At 34.4% G+C, this 22,283-nt stretch overlaps 1 pseudogene; it reads right to left on the bottom strand.

Annotated features, from left to right (window-relative positions):
• Nucleotides 1-19,291: 19,291 nt before the first annotated feature.
• LOC149539399 (G-type lectin S-receptor-like serine/threonine-protein kinase At2g19130 pseudogene) lies at nucleotides 19,292-21,638 on the bottom strand (annotated as a pseudogene).
• Nucleotides 21,639-22,283: the final 645 nt, after the last annotated feature.

Genomic DNA, 22,283 nt, shown 5'->3' with positions numbered 1-22,283 from the left:
TATTAAGTAGAATTCAAAAGATTACTGAGGATCACAAATGTAAAGAAATGATAACCAGTTAAGAGCCCTCATAATGAATTTTCCCATCTAGTCAGATAGTGATTGATATGCATGATCTATATGAGTTCTTGATGAATGAACCGGTGGAGTGGAAGATTGTTTCCAAGTTGTTACAAACTTATGATAGATTGCATCTTGAAATGTCAAAGGAAATGAATACATTGTGCACACACTAAGCTTGAAGATTATAGATTCTAAAATTTTGACTATTAAGGTACTTGAAAGCTGTTTGAAGTGTTCAAAATCCAGTTGTTATTTGACACATGTTAGATGAATTCTTGCTAATGAAGATATGCTTTTTTCATTTCTTCCTTTTTGTTGGGGATATTTGTTGTGGTTTCATAATGCATGCCCCATTTCTCCTAGAAATGGGGACCCTCTAGTAATTTTTTTGCCTCCCAGAGCCCTAGTTCCAAGCCTAGGTCATTTTGGGAACCCTACTTGGAGTCTGGGTCAAGCCATGGTCCTTTAGCTTTGAAACCCAGAGGTTAGAACTAGAGAATTTGAGTGTTAAAGGGTGATTTTTAGTGCTAAAGGGTGCACCTAGCACATATGCTCACCCATCCAAGGTGTGCAGGTGCACTATATTTGCAAGTGCACACTTTACTCCTTTGCAAATGTGCTTCTACACACATACGCACCTCCAAAGTGTGTGCACCCCCGCTCCCTTCTCTAACTTGCATAAAGTGTGTAGATCCACTTGTGCACAGTTATGCACATTTGCACCATGCACACCTTGTCAAGGTGCACATGTATGCTAGTGCACAACTGCACACTATGCCAATTTTTCAAGGAAAATTAGTGCACTAATGCACCTTCCAAGGTGCGCTAGGTGTACTAGTGTAAAAAAAACTAGCTTATTAGTGTAAAATTATCTATTTTGACTAGTGTTGACCCAATTTCATTAGTCTGAGTCCTGGGGAGTCCACATTTGGGATTCTAAAATGAGATAACTAATGTTTTCTTCTTTGTGTAGATGAAAAGGCGTCGTCAACTTGTCGGGGTCATAACTTTTGGCCTAGAGCTCAAAATTCAAAACCGTTTACACCGTTGGAAAGAAGAACTAAAAATCTAATTATAGTCTCTAAAATAGTAAGCCTTCAAATACCCAACTTTAGGGACTAGTGAAATTTTCAACATGAAATTTTGAGTAGAAGACCTCCAAAAAAGCTAGTTAAAAATGCATAGAAAATCTTGTTAAAAAATATATATGAAAAAGTTTCAAACATTGGATCATTCTGAATCACTTGGTCTCTGACTGGGAAGGATCGAGCAATTTGCAATAAATATCAAAGATATAGAGGTTGGAAACATGAACCAGAATAGGTTTCTCATCTTATGCAACTATTAATGACAAGATTCAACACAAGTGCCTTGGAATTTTAAATAAAAGAAGCAAGAGTTCAAATCTATGAAAATGTTTGGCTATAAAGAGGGTATAAATCATCAAAAAGGGGAAAAATAAGTACATTAGAGTGCTCCCAGACCTTGTCTACAAAAAATCTAGAAACCATTTTCAAAACTGAGAACTTTGATTTTTGGTAAATTGAGCACCTTGCAACCTTTCGAGGTGTGCAAGTATGCTATGTGCACTAGGTGCACCTCTTTCGAGGTGCACTTCTTTTGAGGTGTGCTTAAAGTTTTTAAAGTCAAAGGTTCACTTATAGTTAATTACCTATTCTAAATTTAGAGCTTTTGATGCACTAGAAATGCATTCTCACGATAGTTTAACTCCTACAAACATCTAGTGAATGTTGAGCTTCTATTTTTGGCACCTCTAGAGACTCCCACATCATCTAATAGCTTTCTTCTTCTTATTTTCTCATGCTTTCTTTGTTTTAAGACATGTAAAGGCTCATGCATCCATTAAATGATATAAATAAGGATGGAGTCCTACTTAGCACTAGTTAGAGAGATAGTTTGTATATAAATAGATTTGTTTTATTAGTTTAGAAGCATATTTTTGCATAAAGAGATCTCTCACTCTCAACACAAATTAAGGAGAAGATTTCTTAAAAATTCAGGAATGTAATATGTATTCTAGGTGGCTATTATTTTGATGCAATAATATATCTTTTTGGTGCTTTCATTCAGAGCATAGTGATTCTTGTCTGAATTTGTTATATTTTATGAATGTATGTTCATAGAATGTAATGGAGCCAATAGTTTTATTGCATTATTTTGATTGAGAAATCTTTTAATTCTATTGTTTGCTATGGGTTTTGCAAATTTTGTTGACATACTTAGTTCGAGAAGAGAACACCCTATTGTTCCTACATAGCTTTTTGTCTGACATGAGCACGTTTTCTATGGAGTTGCGATCTGATAAAAAGTGAAACATCTTATGGTTACTTAATTACCATCAATGATTGCATCAATGGAATTAAGGAAGTTTTGCTCCAATTTTCATTAGATACCTATGGATCTTTTCAAAGGCTTAGCTCACAGACATGTTGTTTCCATAGTTTATGTCCATTAGGAATTTATTTTTCAAGCCATTTTCTTAAACTTTTTGTTACCCTATCTTTGTTATTTTCTTTTACAAACACTTGGTTAAATTAAGAATTCATATAGTTGCATTGTTAGATTGCATTCATTAAAAAAACAAGAAAATACAAAAAAAATAGATCTCTTTTTGTAGTTAGTTTTGAAACAACAAGTAGATTGATCATCTTATTTGAAATTGGTTTGAACTAGCAAAGGCTTCCTCGTGAAAACACTCACATTTATCTTCTACTAAGAAAATTCTAGTAGGTCAAAAGATCACCTAGAACCTTGGAGTTGATCCCAGATCAACTTTTCAAGGGAGGAGTTTGAAAGGATTCCTGTTGTTAAGCATCATGCAAAATGATAGCTCAACGTTATGTCAACTACCTTTTTTTGTTTGTCACCACAAGTCATGTAGATGATGCATTGGGGAATGCCATCATATATTAAATAATCATGATTATTCATATTACTTATTAAATTGAATGCTATAGTAGTGTACTCTTCTCCCTTATAATCAACAAACCAAATTTCTTATTTGTCAATATCTCTTCTCCCTAGGTTGTCTATTTCTGAACACTCTATGTTTTGACCATGACGCAACCTTGATATTATCTCCAATTCATGTTTTTTTGTATTTCTATGGATATTTTCATTCTCTTTAGTTTTAGAAACATTGGGGCTTTCAACATTTTGGGTAACCACTGTATGTTCAACATGCCAATGATTGTAATTAAATGTCTACCACTTTGCTATGATGGAGTCATCATCATAGCAATATCTCATTCTATATCATGGAATGACTTGTAGAGAAATAACAATGATAAACAAAAGTCAACCCATTTACCTAACTCACATGAAGGAATAGATACAAATCTAGGAAACACTCTGACGATTGCTTCTTTTTCCCTTAGGTCACATCTGTTGTCTCTTCTTCTTTTATGATTATATATCAATGATCTTGCTGCATCAATTAATGTAACAACTTCCATATATAGTGGCCTTTTTTTGTATGCATAAATGAAATATTTTGTATGTTCTTCATTATTTTATTCATCATTATCATTTTCATTATTTGCAGTTATAGGTTTGAAGAGCTCATGTGAGACATTCAGATTAATAAATATTCTACTACATTTAACAAATGGAAGCTCTAATAATGTATATGACATGTTTCCTAAGTGTCAATGTATCTTTCTATAATTATCTTTGTTAGGAGTTTCCTATATGCTTGTGTGACTAAATCATCTAGGTTTTCCATGTTGGAGAGGTGCGTCAACATTTTGTGGTATATTTTTGAGCTTTTACCTGCTTTTTCTACATACTTGGTAATTTATTTTACTACAACATGTTTGGAAAGAACATGTTTCCAATCTATATTTTCTCTCCATAGCTATAGTATGCGGTGATTATGTGAATTGACTCTGTCATTATTTCTCACTGGTTCAAATTTCTTTTCACTTTTTCAATGTCTTCATATAATTTTGAGCCCCACAAGTTTAATGGCCAAAGAGCATTATACCTACAATAAGTATAAGGAATTTATATATTTAGTTCCATCACTTTTCTACTTAATATAATTTACACTTAAATAATCCCTATGAAAAAATGATTACCTACAACCATCTTTCCCCTTTTTTCACAAACATGCACCCTCCTTACAGATTTTGTGTCGCTCTACACAATTTATGATCTCCTCATAATCATGGTCTGAACCCACCTCTACAAGTTATCTCATATTTTTGAGACATGGGTGCTATTGAAAATGTAGCAATGCTTACAATTGAAAATAAGAAAAATGAGTATATTAGGTAATATCAAAGTATATCTAAATATTTATAATCATACTTGTATATTTCGTTGATGATGATCTTCTTGAGGGTTCCATGCATGAACAATAAAATAAAAATAACTTTCAAAACTTTTGCATTCCTTCTCATTTGACCATTCAATGTTGTTCATATTAGGGACCCCTTCAATCTATAATAATTCATGCAGATGTGCTAACCCCCTATGTTTCCATTCATATCTACACCAAAAATCTTTGACATGAATCATTCCCTTTTCTAAAATCTCTTTCTTGAACATTGAGTGTCTTAAGTGCATATAGTGTGCCATTATGTGAGGATAATCAATAAAATTTTATCTCAACTAAATTTGAGCTTTTCAACAATTAGATGGCATTTTTCCTGGCATTAATGCATGCAAATTAGGCCAATACATATTTGCTACACTCAATGTGGAAAATATCATAGGAAAACTAATTTGATGAAGAAAATCTATCAATTCTACATAATATTTTTCCCAATATTACCTTGTTCCCATTAGTGTTGTCCCAAATCATATCATTTTATTTTCCAAGCTAGACTGAGGTGTGTTTTCCATATGTTCCCACAACTCATTGATGGTAATTTACATGTCTTTAAAGTTCCTTTTCACAAACACTTAGGATGAATTATGTGCTTGATGTCTCATGATCATGTTCATCACAAAATATCTAAATCTAGGATTCTCACCAAAATGATGATCCCTGTGTCACAATAGGTTCTTAATAAATTCATGGAGATGCACCCGCATCAGACATAGTTCTAGCCAATCACAACTTCCACAAGGAAATATTTTTGGGAATTCCATATTGAGTAATCTTTCTATGACATACTCATTTATTGGGGATGCACCAATAGTTGGCCAATCTGTTAGTGATGTTGAGATTGTATCATGATTATTAACCTATGCACAGATACATTATATTTCCTTTTGTGTGTTAAGTGGTCTTGAAGCAATTGATGTTGTGTGATTTATTACATTTCCTCCATCTATCTCCACAATTGGACCTACAAAAACAACTTCATTTACATATGTATCAAATTCCATATTGATTATCTTCAAACTACCAAAAATATTTTCATCTCTATTTCTAGGAAGATCATTGAGAGAATTTTCATTAATTTGAACATTAGAGTAAAATTTTTCATTCTCTACTTTGTGTTTTGAGTTCTCTGTAGACATGATCCCTATTCACAATGTGTCCCATATTGATCTCTGCATCAAATAATAATAATTGGCAAATTATCTATGGCATGTGGAAATATATTGGAAACACGTTTCGTATTTTGTGGGAAACTTATTGTGTGTCCTTTATTTTTGTATTGACCACTAGCTACATGTGTTAATTAAAGTATGGGACTAACACAAGCAATTAACATTTCCTCAACTTAAGTCAAGTTTACAATGTCCTCAAGTTGTGGCCCTAGATCCATATTATTTAAAGAAGAGAATCTATTATTTCCTTTTACTTGTTAGCAGATGGTACATAGTGGACCTTTTGAACTATGTGACACTTTCATTCCTAGATAAAATTCTTGCAAAATGTAACACATATGTGGCATTTTAAGGCTTTCTAAATTCTATCAAAACTACATTTTTAATTGATAAAAATAATCTTGAAGAGCTCCAATTAGGTTTAGTGTATTTTCTACATCCCCTTGTCTATCTAGATCTATCCCAATTTGATTTGAATGGTGAGGTGTTCTAGGCATACACTCTAATGTTATTGAATTTTCATTTTGAAGATTCAATATTGTACTTGTGGTTAATGGTTGACTATACCTCTAATTTGACTCTAATTCAACTTCATGTATTTCTTGTATTGGTGGACGAGATACTTCATCATATGTTCTCTTCTGACTAGCTACATTCCTATTTCCTTGTTCCCTATTCTAAAATTCCATTTCTTGTACTAATAACTCTACCTTGTGTCTAGCATAATTCTATCTTCAGACTTAATTACTCCTTTTGTCTTCTACTCTTTGAGATTATATCATTTGTTCTCATCATCATCTTTGATACTCTCTCTAGTATTCTCTCGTGTATGCTCTTCATTTTTGCATTTGATATTGCCTTCTTGCCTCCTTTGGTTAAAAATCCATCATTGGTTCATTCAATTATAAAATAAATTTAAACCAAATATGTAATAAAATTTAATACATTACATAAAAATTTTGTTACAGAAATGCTTGTCTACTCTTACACTTATGGTTTGAAAAATTAGAAATCAATATAGAATAAACGAAATGACATCATATAAGACTATTTAAAAGCATACAAAAATTAAATCATCCTTGTATTTATAACATAAAGGAAAAATAATCTAGGTCCTTTGAAGTTGATATGTTTAACACATTAATATGTCAAAGTTGATACCATCAAATGATCAAAGTTATTAAATTGTACCATAGTTAGATTTCATTATAGTGGTGCAAAAACATGTGGAATTCATGAGTGAGGAAAATATTATTTCCACTCTCCTTATATTATTCATCATAGCAGATGTCTTTCATAAATTCAACCCTTGGTTGGCCATTTTTCTTCTTTTTGACCTTCCACTAAGATGGTTCAAAAGTGGTACTCAATGAAATGGAGGTTCTAGGGCTCAATTAATGTTTTGGTGATGTTGGAAGGCCTTTTTCATTTTAGCTTTGTGCCCAAAGAGGATAGGTGCTCCATTTTTCTAGGATCTTGGAGATTATGTAAGTACACTTTGACTTTGGCTAAATGGAAACTGGGCTTTGATCTGACTGTGGACTTGCTTTGTATGGTGCTAGTTTGGGTAAGGCTTCATTGGCTCCCACTAGAGTTTTGGGATGAGAAGGTTTTTAGATGGATTGGATATTCTTTTGGCCATTTCATTATAATTGATAGTGTTAAAATCTAGTCTTATTTTTTTCCATATTTTGTTTTAATGTGGTGGTTTTAAAATCTGAATAGAGAATGTGGACACAACCCATTTTCTATGAAAATGTTTCTCTCTTCTACTAGAACTGCTCCTCATATTGGCCATGTTATATTTGATTGTTTAATGAAATATGACAAGCAGACAAAAACTAAAATAAGGAGAAGGTGACTTTGGTAGGAATAATCGATTCAAGGGACCTTTTTGCAGAATATTCTAACACTTCTCCCCCTTTGGAGAACTAAGGTGGTGGGGAGGATAACACAGTGATGGATGACTACCCATTCACTCAAGGGATAGCTAAGCTTGTCTCTTCACCCAAGAAATAAGCTTATGTAGAACCTTAATAGAATTTGGAGGAAGGTGAGATTCCTAAGGTGGGAGAACTAAGCTTAGAGAGGAACTCCTTGGGAATGGTTGTGTTTTAGTCTCCTTTTGTGTGCCACTCCATGAGTTTTGAGGGGATGAGAGTTGTCCCCCTTGATGAGGAGGAAAGGAAAAATCATATGGGTGTGGACCCCATGATATTTTGGAGGGATACTAAAGATGAGATGGTTTTCATGTTGAATATGTCTCATGGGAGGGAGATAGACCGAAAGATTTGGGGCAATAGTGCTTCTCCAATAATATCCCTAATGATTTTTCTTCCGCTCAGTGAAGAAGTATTTTTGTTGACCATGTCAAGCTTCGATTACCTTTCAGCTTCCACTTTTAAAATGAGAAACCTTATAAAGGGTTGGAAATAGAGAGGAGAAAGACCTGAGGAGTGGTAAAGGATAATGTGGATTCTAACTCTAAGATAAGGTGACCTTCAAAGAGAACTATTAGGACTAAATAAATAATTATTGGCATAGCTCAAGGTACAAAACTTACCTTAGAGGATACTCAAAGATGAAAGAAATGAAGATCATTTCCTAGAATGTAACAAGTCTCAATAGCCCTAGGAAATGGTATGTTATTTTAAGTAGAAGATTGTTCAGCATAAGGTTGATATCAATCTTATTTAGGAAGTTAAGATGATGGTGAATAATTTTGAAAGTGTGGTGGCCTAAATTTAGCTTGGAGTATACTTTTCTTATAGGGAAGTGATAGGTTCTTTTGGTGATATTGCTACTATGTGAGACCCCGCAAGGTGACAGGTAGAGAGGTGTTCTATAAGTTCCCCAAAAGATGCAACAACCCCTTTATTATCTTTACCCTCTTATTTTTTGGCACTTTATTAGAGTGCTTTGTAATGAAACCCCAAAAAATATTGAAAATAATAATTTATAATGATAGTGCCAGAGTGTGCCCATTTGATTCATCACAAAAAATATGTACTTTTGAAAAAATAGAACTCAATTTCATGCGAAAATGATATTTTCCCTCTTAAATTTTTTTTTGTCATTTAAAAAGTTATGATGAAAAAATATTTATCTTTACTAATTTTTTTTGTCCGAAAAGAACTCTTTAGGATTGGAAAGAACGAGGGGCTAAAAAACCATATGACGAGGGATTGAACTCCCCAAAAAAAGTGCATCCCTCCCCTATGATATCACCCCCTAGTTTCTTATGTCATCCTCTCAAAAAATATTATTTTTAAAATGAATTGTAAAATAGAGACTATCAACACTACATTAATATTGATGAACATTACAACACTTTTTAAATGATAAAAAGGTAAAACATTGTGGGTGAAATTTTGAAACCTCTATCTATTGTCCTTTCTACTTTCCTCATTGGAATTCATTTTGAAACCTTTGTCTACAGTCATCCCCACTCACCACATGACTTGATGCATGGGTTTTTAAACTACCATAATGACTTCTTCAGGGTTTTCATTAATTTCAAATTGCAATGATAGGTTGAAAAGAAAGTAATGTATAGACCATACAACCACTTTGACCTCATAGTAGAGGGCAAAAAAATTCTATATACGAATGTACAATGGCATTGCGGAGAGCTCAATAGACATAACCATAGTTTTCCTCTACTACAAAATGACTGTTATATGTAATGACATACTAACACACACAAAAAAACACTAACAATTGACCACACATAATAGAGGCATCGTTGATGTCCAAATCTTCTTGTATGTAATAGATTGAAATTGTATATAATAGAGACACTTTTGACACCCAAATATTCTCATATGTAGTAAATTAAAAAAAAAGGTACAAGTAGTGAATAGAGGTACCACAAACACTAGTTAAGCAACCTTGTATGGTGGATAAAGGCTAATTTAAAAAATCAAAGATATAATTTAATATTAAAGAAGTATAGAAAAATTTGAGCCTATATTTGACCATTGATTCATTAGAGAGGAAAATCACATATAGATGTGTGTGATTGGGAAACACTTAATAAGTGGTGACAAGTTGCCTCCCACTTAACTAGGCTGATGTACCAATATGGAATAAAAAAATCTTCTATACAACTCCTAAATGATTAGAAATTTTGTAGAAAAGTGTCATATAATCATATAAACCTAGTTAGGCTTACTAAGACTAAGTGTAAATAAATTAAATCAATAAGCTAATAGGGTTCTTAAATGAATTTCCACATCACCTCTATTGTTATATACACCAAGTGAATGGAATTTTATTAACTTATAGGAAGAAATAATTACATCACCTCAATATATAAAGGATTCCATAGAATTGGTCATTATGACAACTTATTATCTTCTTTCTACTTAGGCAAAGAGTGAGCTAAAAAATAGAGTTGCAAACTAACTTTGAAACTTAACAACTTCTATGTGGACAAAGAATGCATAAAGCTTTGAAGGAGTCTGCAAGTTTCTCAAGAAGTGTGATTAGTTCTATAGTTGCATCTATCTTAAAAAATTTAGAAAACATGTTAAAATATTTTGTACATACAATATAGAATATTAAAAGACTCTACATATAGCTCTATACATGGTGGAGGATTTTGAAGAGATTTTAACAAATATAAACAACAAATTGAACACCTATTTCATATCTGGAGTTCTGGTATACCAAATTATTTACATGCAGGAAGAAGAAATTACCATCTTCCATTAGGAATTCAAAGGTTAATTATGGATGGGTTTATCTTAGATCTACTAAAAAACAATTGTAAAACATATTTAATGTATTTTACTAGAAATAATAAGATACTTAAAATGAAGGGTCTAGAAAGATATAACAACACAATGTATTTGTACTATTGAAATTTCTAGTAATTTTAGTTTAGAGAGTTATTTTAACTTCAAACAAATATATTATCATTTTTGTTTAGTTTTAATTACATTCACTATTTAGTTTAGTTTGAGTTCTAATTCAAAATTTAAAGACTATATATTATTTATTTAAGAAAAATAACTAATTCTTGAACATTGACAAAAAAATTATTTATTAATTTTCTATTATTTATTTCCTTTCTTCTTTTCTTTTAGAAATTCTATATAGCATCTTTTATATTTTATATATTTATTAGTTTTGAAAGCTACTTCTATTTATTTACAAAATTTTGTATTTAATGAAGAATTATTGATAATTTTGTTTGGATGCTATTTATAATCATATTCGTGTATCTAAGAATATCTTTATCTGTTCAATTGGTTTTATATTTCTACCATGAACTACTAAATAACTTCATATTGATATGCAAAGTACAATTTTTCCTATGATTTCTTGAACAATACTAACAATTATACAACATTCAAACATGTAAAATCTATGGTAAAATGCACAATCTAAGTATACATTCCTTAAACAATAGGAAATGACTCTATTTAAGTACCTGAGATCTTGTATTCAATTTATCTGCCACCCAATTTTCAAATATTTATTGTCTCCTTTAAGTTTTTTCTCTGTAAATATCTTTACCTCTTTCATTGTCCTTGAAGGATTCTACTATAAACTCAAAAAACTTTGATTATAGTAATTAGAGCATTTCTAACATGCCATATAAGGTATTCTTTTCTTATCTATATCTAACTTTGAAGGAAGGACACATGTTGATTCCTATATATATATATATATATATATATATATATATATATATTTCTTAGTGGTTCCAAAGGATGCTAGTTATAAGTGTAACTCAGTAAATCTGCACTTATTAGGGACAAAAATATAATTATAAGTTGTATCATACAACTTGTGTTATTAATAACTATTAAAACATCACCATAGTGGTAAGTATTTTTTTCTTTGGGGTGTTGTTAAGCTTGTTCTCTCCCTTAAGTACAATAGTCATGAAGGTGCCCTCTTTGAAAGAATAATTTTCTATATTCTATTTTGAGGCAATAAATCTTATAGGAAATTTTTTATACACAAAATTAGCATCCTCCAACTTAAGAGGCATGTGTCTGCAGAAGGTTTGTGCATTCATATGTTTGATATATTTTCTATCAATGTCACATATTTCACTGTGATCACTTAAATGGTTTGACTACTTAGGGTTTGCTAGTGCAAATCTCTATATATTTCGATACTAGAAACAAGATTACATAAGTTATTTCATCCTTTGACAAAATATCATGATAATGATACATATTATTCTTCCTTAAGATTAGATTAATCTTCTTGTCTTGTAGCTTTCTAAATCAAATAGGTCAATAAATTTCAATACACCTATTCAAAATTGTCAAAAAATCTATCCTATAGTGAAGCATATTTAATAGTAGACTAGGGATTTGAAGATTTCAAAATTTCCAAGTTCAATTGTTTCTATTTCAAGCTTGATCATACCCTGCATCTCACTAAATAGTAATCATATGTAATACTTGACTAGTTATTTAGATCTAAGTTCTCTATTTGAGTAGTTGGTAAGAAGTTATTAGTACTAATATTTTGGTCATGTATTGGGCTTACTTCTATACTCCTCTTGTGCCAATCAAACAATCACATAAGTTTGGTGTTCTATTAGATATGTATTGCTAGTTAAATGTAATGAGAGGTTGTTACTATTAGAGTTATGGATGATGCATAGGGCTTACTTTCATGCCCCCTCTCTTCTAATCTAGTGGTTGCAATACTTAAGAGTTCTCTTGGACAAGAACACCATGTTCTTTGGACTATAACTAAACTTGTGGAATAATTTTCATGTAACATAAAGTTTATAACATCTATTTGAAGGTACTTTTACACCCACTTTTTAAATACTACACTTTAAATTATTCAATTTCTTCAATTCATGAAAATTATTGTTACTTATTAATTATAGAATTTTACCTTCTATGTATTCAAACTTGTTGATCAAGAAGATGAAATAGAGTATTTATATTTATAAATATTATATTTTTTAATGTCTTTATATCCAGTTGAATGTTATCTATTGGGATATTATTTTTTTGCATAATTAAGTGGTTCTATATTAAAGCCACGAAGTACATTTTCTTCATTCAGTCATGTACAAGCATATTCTTATAGATTTAAGGGGATCAAAATCTAGGTATGTATCTATCCACAAATACTCAAGTACTCCAAGGATGCTCTTTTGAATATAAATCTCTTTATAGTAAGGTATTTCTTGTACAAGTTGTAATATATTCATATAACATTATTGACGTGTCTGTATTTGAGAGTTGCTATGGCTACCCATTTCTATTTTATAATGAAAGCACATGATTTTTTTATATAAGAGCTAGCATTTGGTAATCCTAATTTTCTTAAATTGAAGATTATATTAATATTAAAATCTCAAGATTGCTCTTATTAAAATCATGTTATTTTAATATTGAGAAAATGAATGTAAGCATGTTATCTAATGCATTTGTAAGCTTAAATTTAATCTCATTTACAATATGTTAAAGAGGATTGTACTAGAGATATAGATAATTGAGCCATAAGAGATTAACAATTAAAATTAAATAATGTTCTTCCCTCAAGAATGTTCTTATATTTCTTGGATGTAAATGTCATTTGAAATGGAATTGATTTATTCAAATAGTTTGACAAAATTTGCGTGAGGGAGTTTTATTCGAAAATTTGGTTTGGTGATATGAATAGATGATATGATGCGGATATCATTCTATCATCGCTTCGCTATATCTCAAGAGGAGTAAGAAGACATTTGCGAAATGATGATGATTAACCTAAAATATTTTCCTCCTTCAATCATTGAATTATTTTTGTTATGCTCTTGGATATATATTCCAAATTATTTTTTATTCTGAAATATTTTTGTCCCGGGTCTGAGCAGCATCATGCATTATTTCTTCTCACTCAGCTTCATTTTTATGGCAAAGGCTCGATGAAGTTGGGACTCTCAAATGGTGTAGCAAATTGTAAAACGAATAAGAAAGAAAAAAATTATATATTGCTGTCCAAAGAGCAGAATCACGTTTTTGTGTTTTAGCCTCATATTTGAAGCTATGTTTGAGTAGAAAATGATGTTTTCCATGTCTAAATTTGCCCCCATACCATTTCTCACAATTGGATAGCAAGTTTTCTTTATTTTTATGCATATTTGTGAAGTTGACAACCCCAAAAACGCACAGGCATCTCCAAAAACGACCCATATTTTACTAATTGCGAGTGTAGTTTCAACATTTCAATGGAGGGCGTATACATTGCTTGAACTATGAGCATTCATCAATAGGAGCTTGAATGCATTGTCTTGGCTTCTCAAAACAATATTTTGTTAATTCTATGTGAAGTTTCTAGTTGGATTTGTTGAGAAACATGTGTCTCAACCTTGCAATTCTTTCTTAGAAAATTCAAGAATTTGTTTGTGGAAGTTTTCCACTTGTTTATGCATTGGAAAATGGTTAGTGAGTTGTTAAAATGAGTCTTGTCCATAGTAGAATATAGGTAGGTCATTTTTAGAGCCTTGATGACTCATTTTGTGACTTTTATGCGGGTCTAGACTAAGAGACAAAATTCTGGACGGAATTACTATTTTAACCTGGTTGTTTTTCCATATTGGAAATGTAAATGTCAAAATGGGTAACATGTGGCATGGTAGTTTTGCCCATGGTTTTGTAAAACCATAATTGGTTTTTAGGTTGTAAAATCACTATAAAAGGAGGGCTTGGGGAGGTGTTTGTGTAATTGAGTTTAGTTTGCAAGACTGGTGCTAGAAGGAGTCTCTCCAAGTTTGAGTTGTGGTGATGTGCTCCTGTAAGAACTTGCATTGCAAGTGTATTGTAATCATCTTGGTTTGATAATACATTGTGCGAGTTTTGGAGGGTGGGGTTTTCCTCCCGAAAGGGTTTCCCCATGGTAATCACTGTGTTGTGTGTTCTTTGTTATTTTGATTATGTTATTATGCATTTCTTGAGATCTTTGCAATATTTACTTTGATTTGCACAATCATCCTCTCAAAGATTAGCGTAGGAAGCGATTCCATGCACCTTTGCTTCCTTACAAGTGGTATCAGAGCCTGGCTAGTTTTGGTTCTATTTGTTGGGTACAGGGTTTTTTGAGCTAATCAAGGTTTGAGTGGGAGCTTGTGCAGAGCATTTCATTTTTGTGTTGCAGGATTGAAAAGATGGCAAGCATGTCAGGGAGAATTGATGTTGAAAAGTTTTCTAGCACAAACTTTGAGATGTGGAAGCTGAAGATGGAAGATCTATTGTCTGATCGGGATCTATGGGATGCAATTGATGAGAACAAGCTGAGACCCATAGATCTAACATTAGCCGCACAATATGATGTGACTGATAGAAAAGCTAAAGGTCTCATCAGATTGTGTCTTGCAGAATCGATTCTAATTAATGTCCATGAAGAACCTACCGCGAAGAAGCTTTCGAAAATGCTAACTGAGATCTATCAAGCGAAATCACTTGTGAATAAGATTTTCTTGAGGAAGAAGTTGTATTCCTTGAGAATGGAAGAAGGTGGACAAATTTCTGAGCATCTGGAAAGGTTTAATATGTTGGTGACTCAATTGACCTCAGTAGGGGTGCCAATGGATGAAGAAGAAAGGTGTCAAATCTTGTTATGTTCGTTGCTAGACTCATGGGATAGTCTTGCAATGGCTTTAGGGAGCACTTCAGTTGTCTTGAAGATGGAGGACATTGTTGGTTCTCTACTTTTTGAGGAGATGAGAAGGAAGGTCTCTCTGAATGCCAAAGAGGCTTTGAGTGTTCATGGAAGACCAAAAGAAAGAGGCAAGAATGAAAAGTAGCATGGCCATTCTAAGTCCAAAAATAAGGGGAGATTGAAATCCCCTAGTAAGTCCAACGAAATCTGCTGGAATTGCGGCAAACCTCGACACTTCCGAAAGGACTGCAAAGAGGAGAAGAAAAAGAAGAAGAAGAAGAACCAAGATTCTGATTCTGAGTCTGAGAAGGAAGGTGGAGATGCTTTCATTGTAGCCTTGGCCACTCATGCAGGTGAAAATGCATGGTTAATAGATTTAGGTGCATCTTTCCACATGACTCGTAATAGGAATTGGTTTAGTAAGTATGAAAATTTTGATGGTGGTAAGGTGTATTTGGATGATAATTCAGTACTTGATATTGTTGGTCGTGGAAGTATTCATGTGAAATTTGCTGATGGTAGAATTAGAAGATTTGATGGTGTCTTGCATATCCCTGGACTAGCAAGGAATTTGTTATCTGTTAGTAAGCTAACAGATGCGGGTGTGCATGTATAGTTTTCTAAAGCAGGTGTAAAAATGGTGAGAGGCGCTATGGTAATAGCAAGAGGTGGTAGATTGGGTACATTGTACCAACTTGATGCATGCACAGTCGAGTGCAATAGTACTTCTAATAAGATTGTGAAAAAGACTACTCAATTGGAGAAGGAGAGAGTTTCTCTTTGAATAGATGGTCATGGTTTTTGGGTACCCAAGGGTGCTCTGTCTACCGAATCAAAGTTGCCTGTAGAGAAGACTATGTTATGGCACCAGAGACTTGGCCACATAGGTGAGAAGGGCCTATGGACCTTGAAAAATAAGAACCTTGTTGATGGGTTGAATGACTACAATCTTGAGTTTGATTTTTGTGAGCATTGTATCTATGGTAAACAAAATCGCATTCAGTTTTACTCGAGTTCTCATAAGTCTTCATGTATTTTGGATCTAATTCATTCAGATGTATTTGGTCCAGTTGATGTTCCTTCTATTGGTAGATCAGTTTATTATGTTTCTTTCGTTGATGATTTTAGTAGAAGAACATAGGTTTATTTCCTTAGGAGTAAAGTTGAAGTTTTCAGTCGTTTCAAAGAATTTAAAGCAATGGTTGAATTGAAAACTAGAAAGAAAATAAAATGCTTGAGAACTGATAATGGTGGTGAATTTTGCTCCAATATTTTTGACACATTTTGTAAAGATTGTGTTATTAAAAAAGAGAAGACAACTCCGTATTCTTCACAGCAAAATGGAGTTGCAGAAAGAATGAACAGGACCTTGATGGAGAAGGCTAGGAGTATGCTGAGTGGTGTTGGACTAGAAAAAAAGTTCTAGGCTAAAGCTGTAGCCACTGCCTGCTACCTGATGAATAGGTCTCCTACATTAGCTCTTGTTGATGAGATGCCAATGGAAGCGTGGTCGGGCCACAAGCCTTCACTTAGACATCTGAGAGTGTTTGGTTGTGAGGCATATGCTCATGTGCCAAAGGAGAAGCGAACAAAATTTGACAATAAAGCTATCAAATGTATCTTCATCAGATATAGTTATGGTGTGAAAGGATACAAGCTTTGGGATCCTATTGCACAAAAGGTATTTTATTCCAGAAGTGTTATTTTTAGAGAAACTAAGCCTTCTTTTGTTACAGCGCAGCCAGAAAAAATTAAAGAAAAGAAAGATGTGATTCAACTTCCTGCTACACCTGAGAAAGTTGAATCAAGGCCCTTAGAAAGACAAGATGTTGAAGAGATCTCTATGAGTTCTAAATCATTAGAGGAAGAGGGAGAACCTAATCACAAACCTGAACTTCCTGAACCTGAACCAGATCTTGTTTGAAGATCTACTAGACAAAGGAAACCACCTAAAAGGTATGGGCATTCTCCTGATGATTGGAGGTGCATATTTGCATTGAATGCTAACATTGATAAACCGAGATCTGTAGAAGAGGCTCTTGGTATGAATGATTCAGAGTCTTGGAAAATAGCCATGGATGAAGAAATGGCAGCTCTTAAGAGGAATCAAACATGGGACGTTGTACCATTGCCTGAAAGATAGAAGCCTATTGGTTGTAAATGGGTGTTCAAAAGGAAGATGGGTTCAGATGGAAGCATTGAGAAGTATAAAGCATGTTTGGTTGCAAAAGGTTACTCTCAAGTTGAGGGAGTAGATTATGGTGAGATTTTTTCTCCAGTAGCCAAAATGACATCCATTAGATTTTTTCTTTCTATTGCAGCAGCTTATGATCTAGAGATCAAGTAAATGGATGTGAAAACTACTTTCCTTCATGGATATTTGGAGGAAGAAATTTACATGTCACAGCCAGATCACTATGTGGTGAAAGATAAAATTCATTTGGTCTATAAATTGAAGAAATCCTTGTATGGTTTAAAGCAGAGTCCTAGGATGTGGTACCAAAATTTTGATACATATGTGTTGAGTTTGAGATTTGTGCGATCTAAATTTGATCATTGTATATATTTCAAATCTGATGGTGATGGTTTCCTGGTTATTGCCTTGTATGTCGATGACATGTTGTTTATTGGCAAAGGAAAAGGTTTGATTGTAGAGTTAAAATCTCAACTCTCAATAAAGTTTGAAATGAAAGATCTTGGTGCAGCTAGGCACATTCTGGGAATGGAGATTATACGAGATAGATGGAATAGAAAGCTTTGGCTAGGCCAAAGTAAGTATGTTGGTACTATTTTGAAAAGATTCAATATGCAGGATGCAAGACCATTGAGTGTTGCTGTTACTATGGGAAAAAAGCTTTCTAGCTCATAGTGTCCTACATCCGCATTGGAGATGGAAGAGAAGAGTCGAGTACCATATCAGAGTGCTGTTGGAAGTTTGATGTATGCTATGGTTTTTACAAGACCAGACATTGCCCAAGCAGTGGGAGTACTTTCCCGTTATATGTCTAATCCAGGAAGAGCACATTGGGATGCAGTAAAAAGAGTTTTCAGATACTTGCGAGGTACCTCAGAGTACTCAATATGTTTTCATGGAATAGGAAGTGAGCATTCCTTGGATATTCGAGGCTATGTGGATTCAAACTGGGCTGGTGATGTTGATAGAAGAAGATCCACTAGTGCATATGTGTTTACATTATTTGGTGGTGCAATCGGTTGGATGAGTAAGCGACAGGCTGTGGTCACTTTGTCCACTACTAAGGCAGAGTATATGGCAGCTACTCATGCCTACAAAGAAGCCATCTGGCTAAAGATGGGGTCGACACTGTCTCTATAGATTTCATAAGAAGATTATGTGAGGGTTGACTCTCTTTGCCAAAAAGGACTAAGGACGGGTCATTATATGTTTCTTATAAGTGCATATGTATGATTTTAGGTTAGTGATGTTCAATCCACAAGTATTGCATAGTTCATTTCTCAATATATTATTCTCTTTAAAATCATTCATACACATTGATTTCTCCTTGAGAGCCATTACCAACTCAAGAGTATCATTAAGTTTGCAATCACAATCTTTATTCCATTACAAGTTAAGTTACAACCACCTAGGTCTTGGAAAGCCTAAAGGTGGAGGTCAAGAACAAGTAAAGATTCAACATTCTTCATTGACTAAAATTGTGTTGAGTTTCCCAGCATCGAGTAAGTCAACCAACAATTTTTTGCACCAACATGAGCTTCAAAAAAAGACAGGACATTGTAATAATTTTAATTCATGGAAAATAGATGCTATTACATAGAAAATTGATTTCTATAAGAATACATATTTATAAATCTACACTCTTATCCACTTACAAATCAAAGATATATCAACATTTCTTTTGAATGCGAAATACTAGTAATTATAAATCTGAATAGCTAATAACTATAGCTCACATGTAAGCTTTACATTATTCTAGAATAACTATAGCTTACATGTAAGCTTTACATTATTCTAGATTAACCACTAGCTAATAACTATAGCTCATAGCTGAAACTTTATATTATTCTAGATAAAACACTAGCTAATAACTATTGCTCATAGCTTAAGCTTTACATAATTCTAGATTAGCCAGGTCACTAACACTATCACTATCAATGTTGCTTTGATTTGTTCGATTGTCAAGAAGGACGGGGCTCATAATTTTCAAAGGAGATGGTTCCATCTTCCCTTCAAGCATCAGCACCACTTGCCCCATGCTTGGCCTCATCTCCTCATTTCTTTCAATGCAGAGCAATGCTACAACACTTGCTCTTCGCACCTCTTCAATATCTTCCTCCTCAGCAACACCCTTTTCCACAACATTAATCGTGTTCCCCTGACTAATTTGAGTTGCAGCCCATGGCGGAAAGTAATACATACTTGCATGTTGACATCCAAAGTTCTTCTCGCGGAAATGATTTCCAAGAGCGTCATACCAAAGCTGTATACATCGAACTTTGGAGTAATGGGTACACCAGAAATCCATTCCGGAGCTAAATAGCCTCTCGTTCTCCTCGTGGTCAGAACACAACTTAAATCCCTGCTCACAAGCTTTGCCAACCCGAAATCAGCCAACTTGGGGGAAAAATCAGCTTTAAGCAGAATGTTCTCGGGCTTTTCATCGCCGTGAATGATGCGGTCTGTGCATTCCTCGTGGAGATAAAACAAAGCTCGAGCAATTCCTAAGGCGATCTTGAACCAGGCCTTCCAGTTGAGTACCTTCATTTTACTTTTGGAGCCACTGCTGAAGAGTATGGAATTCAGCGATCCATTGGGCATGTAATCATACACCAGTAACCGTACTTTGGATCCTTGTGCACAAAACCCTTGAAGCCTTACTAAATTCCCATGTTGTATGCTTCCAAGTGAGCTGATTTCCGCACGGAATTGCTTATCATCTCGGCTTGAACTGGACTCCAATTTCTTCACGGCAACAAGACTACCGTCTGGTAGAGATCCTTTAGAAACTGAGCAAAATCCTCCACTCGCCAACTTAGATCTGAAATTCCTAGTCGCAATCTTCAACTCATTGTAACTGAACATTCTAAGAAAAGAGTCGGATGAATCTTCACAACGTTCAATAGATTGTAGTCGATCTTGTCGCCTCCTCCACATTAAAAATGAAAAGACAGCTAAAGCAATGGCGAGCGCAGTGACAATAGCAATCACAAGAGGCATGCAGCAGCGGCTACTCGAATGAAGACATTTGAATTGCTGATTGATGAAGAATCACGCAAGTCAAACAGAGGTGTGGACCAGATTTGGCAGGGGCCTGAAGGTGGATTGAAAGCATAAGCAGTGCACGAGCAGTTGCCGAGGCAGGCATTCTCCCAATCCGTCTTTGTGGGCGCTGGGAATGAAGAACCATAATCAGTAAACGACGTTGCGTTGGAGTCGATGAATCTGTCGGATGTGCAATTCAAGGGGCTCCGGCGAACACAGCCACTGGACAACCACTCCCGCGAAGCCCAGGCTTCATTGTCTTTTGGTGTGAAACCATTTACACAGCTGCAGAATTGAAAATTGTTGCAGTTACAGATACCGAAAGCGCCACAGAGGCCATACACAGCGCATTCGTCTGTGGGAAGAGACCAGAACATGTTCCATTTATTTTCATCGAACATAGCAAGGCGAGTATCTCCGGACCTGGTCAAGACGAAATGCATGGGCATCTTATGTGTCGGTGTTGAACGGACGTACATACCAGAGCTGGTGATTTCAACACTGATATTGAAAAACCTTTTGCTTGACATTTCTGGAACATGACTGAAAATTCTACCATCCCAAACTTCGCTCTCCCAATACGTAACAGAGCTGTTCCATATTAGCACAAATCGTTCGGCGCCAGATGGATCCGTCTGCATGGAGAAAAGCCCAGGAGCAGGATCCAACGAGCTTTTCCAAGACACCAGTTTTAGTTGTTCCCTAAATCTCATTGCAGGCAACCAGGTATCTGTCGGGTTGTCTATACTCTGCCAAACTGTTTCAGAATTGTTGTAATCAGCGCTCAGCATCTGAAAATTACCGGAGTCTAGTATCACAGCACGGGATGCCTTCTTCGATATGTTGACCGACCAAACAGATCCAATTTACCTTCTCTTGACAGCTTCAAAACTCCAAATTTGCTTCTCGCGGGAGCCTCTCTGTTGGCCACCCAAACGATCATCTGCTGTGGCATATTAGCGTACCAGATTCTAATATACCAGTTATTGGTTCCATTTTAGCTGAAAAATCCCAATTCAAATGTGCCATTCTTTGAAATCAATGTCTGATTTCCAGCAAGCGAGGCGCCCAAGGAAAGAGTGTCTCCGGCCTGGACTACTGTTACATCATAACTACTCAATTGAATAAACACAGCAGCTGCAAAAACAAGTCTTAAACGAGATTTTTCCCGCTTCTCATCCATCGCCAAATTGTGAGCGATTGATCGAACCTACCCCGGGCTTTAAAGTAAGAAGTTGGAAATATAGATGTTCTTCTAGCATAAATGTCGTGGAGGACCATGACAGGAGCACGAATGGTGGCAATACAGGTGATCATAAAATATATGTTGTGTTGCATTCTGACAAGGTTGAGAGTTAAAATTAACTAATCTGAAAGAAATCTGACAAGATATTGCGGGTAAGTGTCAAGTATGACTTTACGGAGGCTATGAAACATTTTTAATTTATTGGGATGAAAACCGCGCTTTCCTAATACCAATTTCTCCAATCGGGTAGGATTGAGTATCTCAGTGCAAGACACTTTCAATTAGTGGCACCAAAATTACAATTAAGGTTCATGTTAACTAATTCTATTCAAAGAAAGTAGTTGAATTTAATGGTTTGATTGTGTTAATTTTTAAAATGAAGAGACTGCTGCGATGGAGAAGCCAATCATTGAAGGCCAACTACGAAGAATGGAATGACAACGAAAACTATAGACTAGGAAAATGAATAAATCTGATTACAGGAAGTGCCAATCCACTCTGAAACTAAGAAATGCAATAGAAAAGACGGTTTGATCTTTTCAATGGAAGCTGGTGGATTTTCTCTCTACGCGGCTTACCAAC

This window comes from Cupressus sempervirens, chromosome 9 (genome assembly GCF_028749045.1).
Source record: "Cupressus sempervirens isolate cs-2001-9-10 chromosome 9, ASM2874904v1, whole genome shotgun sequence".
NCBI classification, from domain to species: Eukaryota; Viridiplantae; Streptophyta; class Pinopsida; order Cupressales; family Cupressaceae; genus Cupressus; species Cupressus sempervirens.
This window is presented reverse-complemented; position numbering and strand designations above follow the sequence as displayed.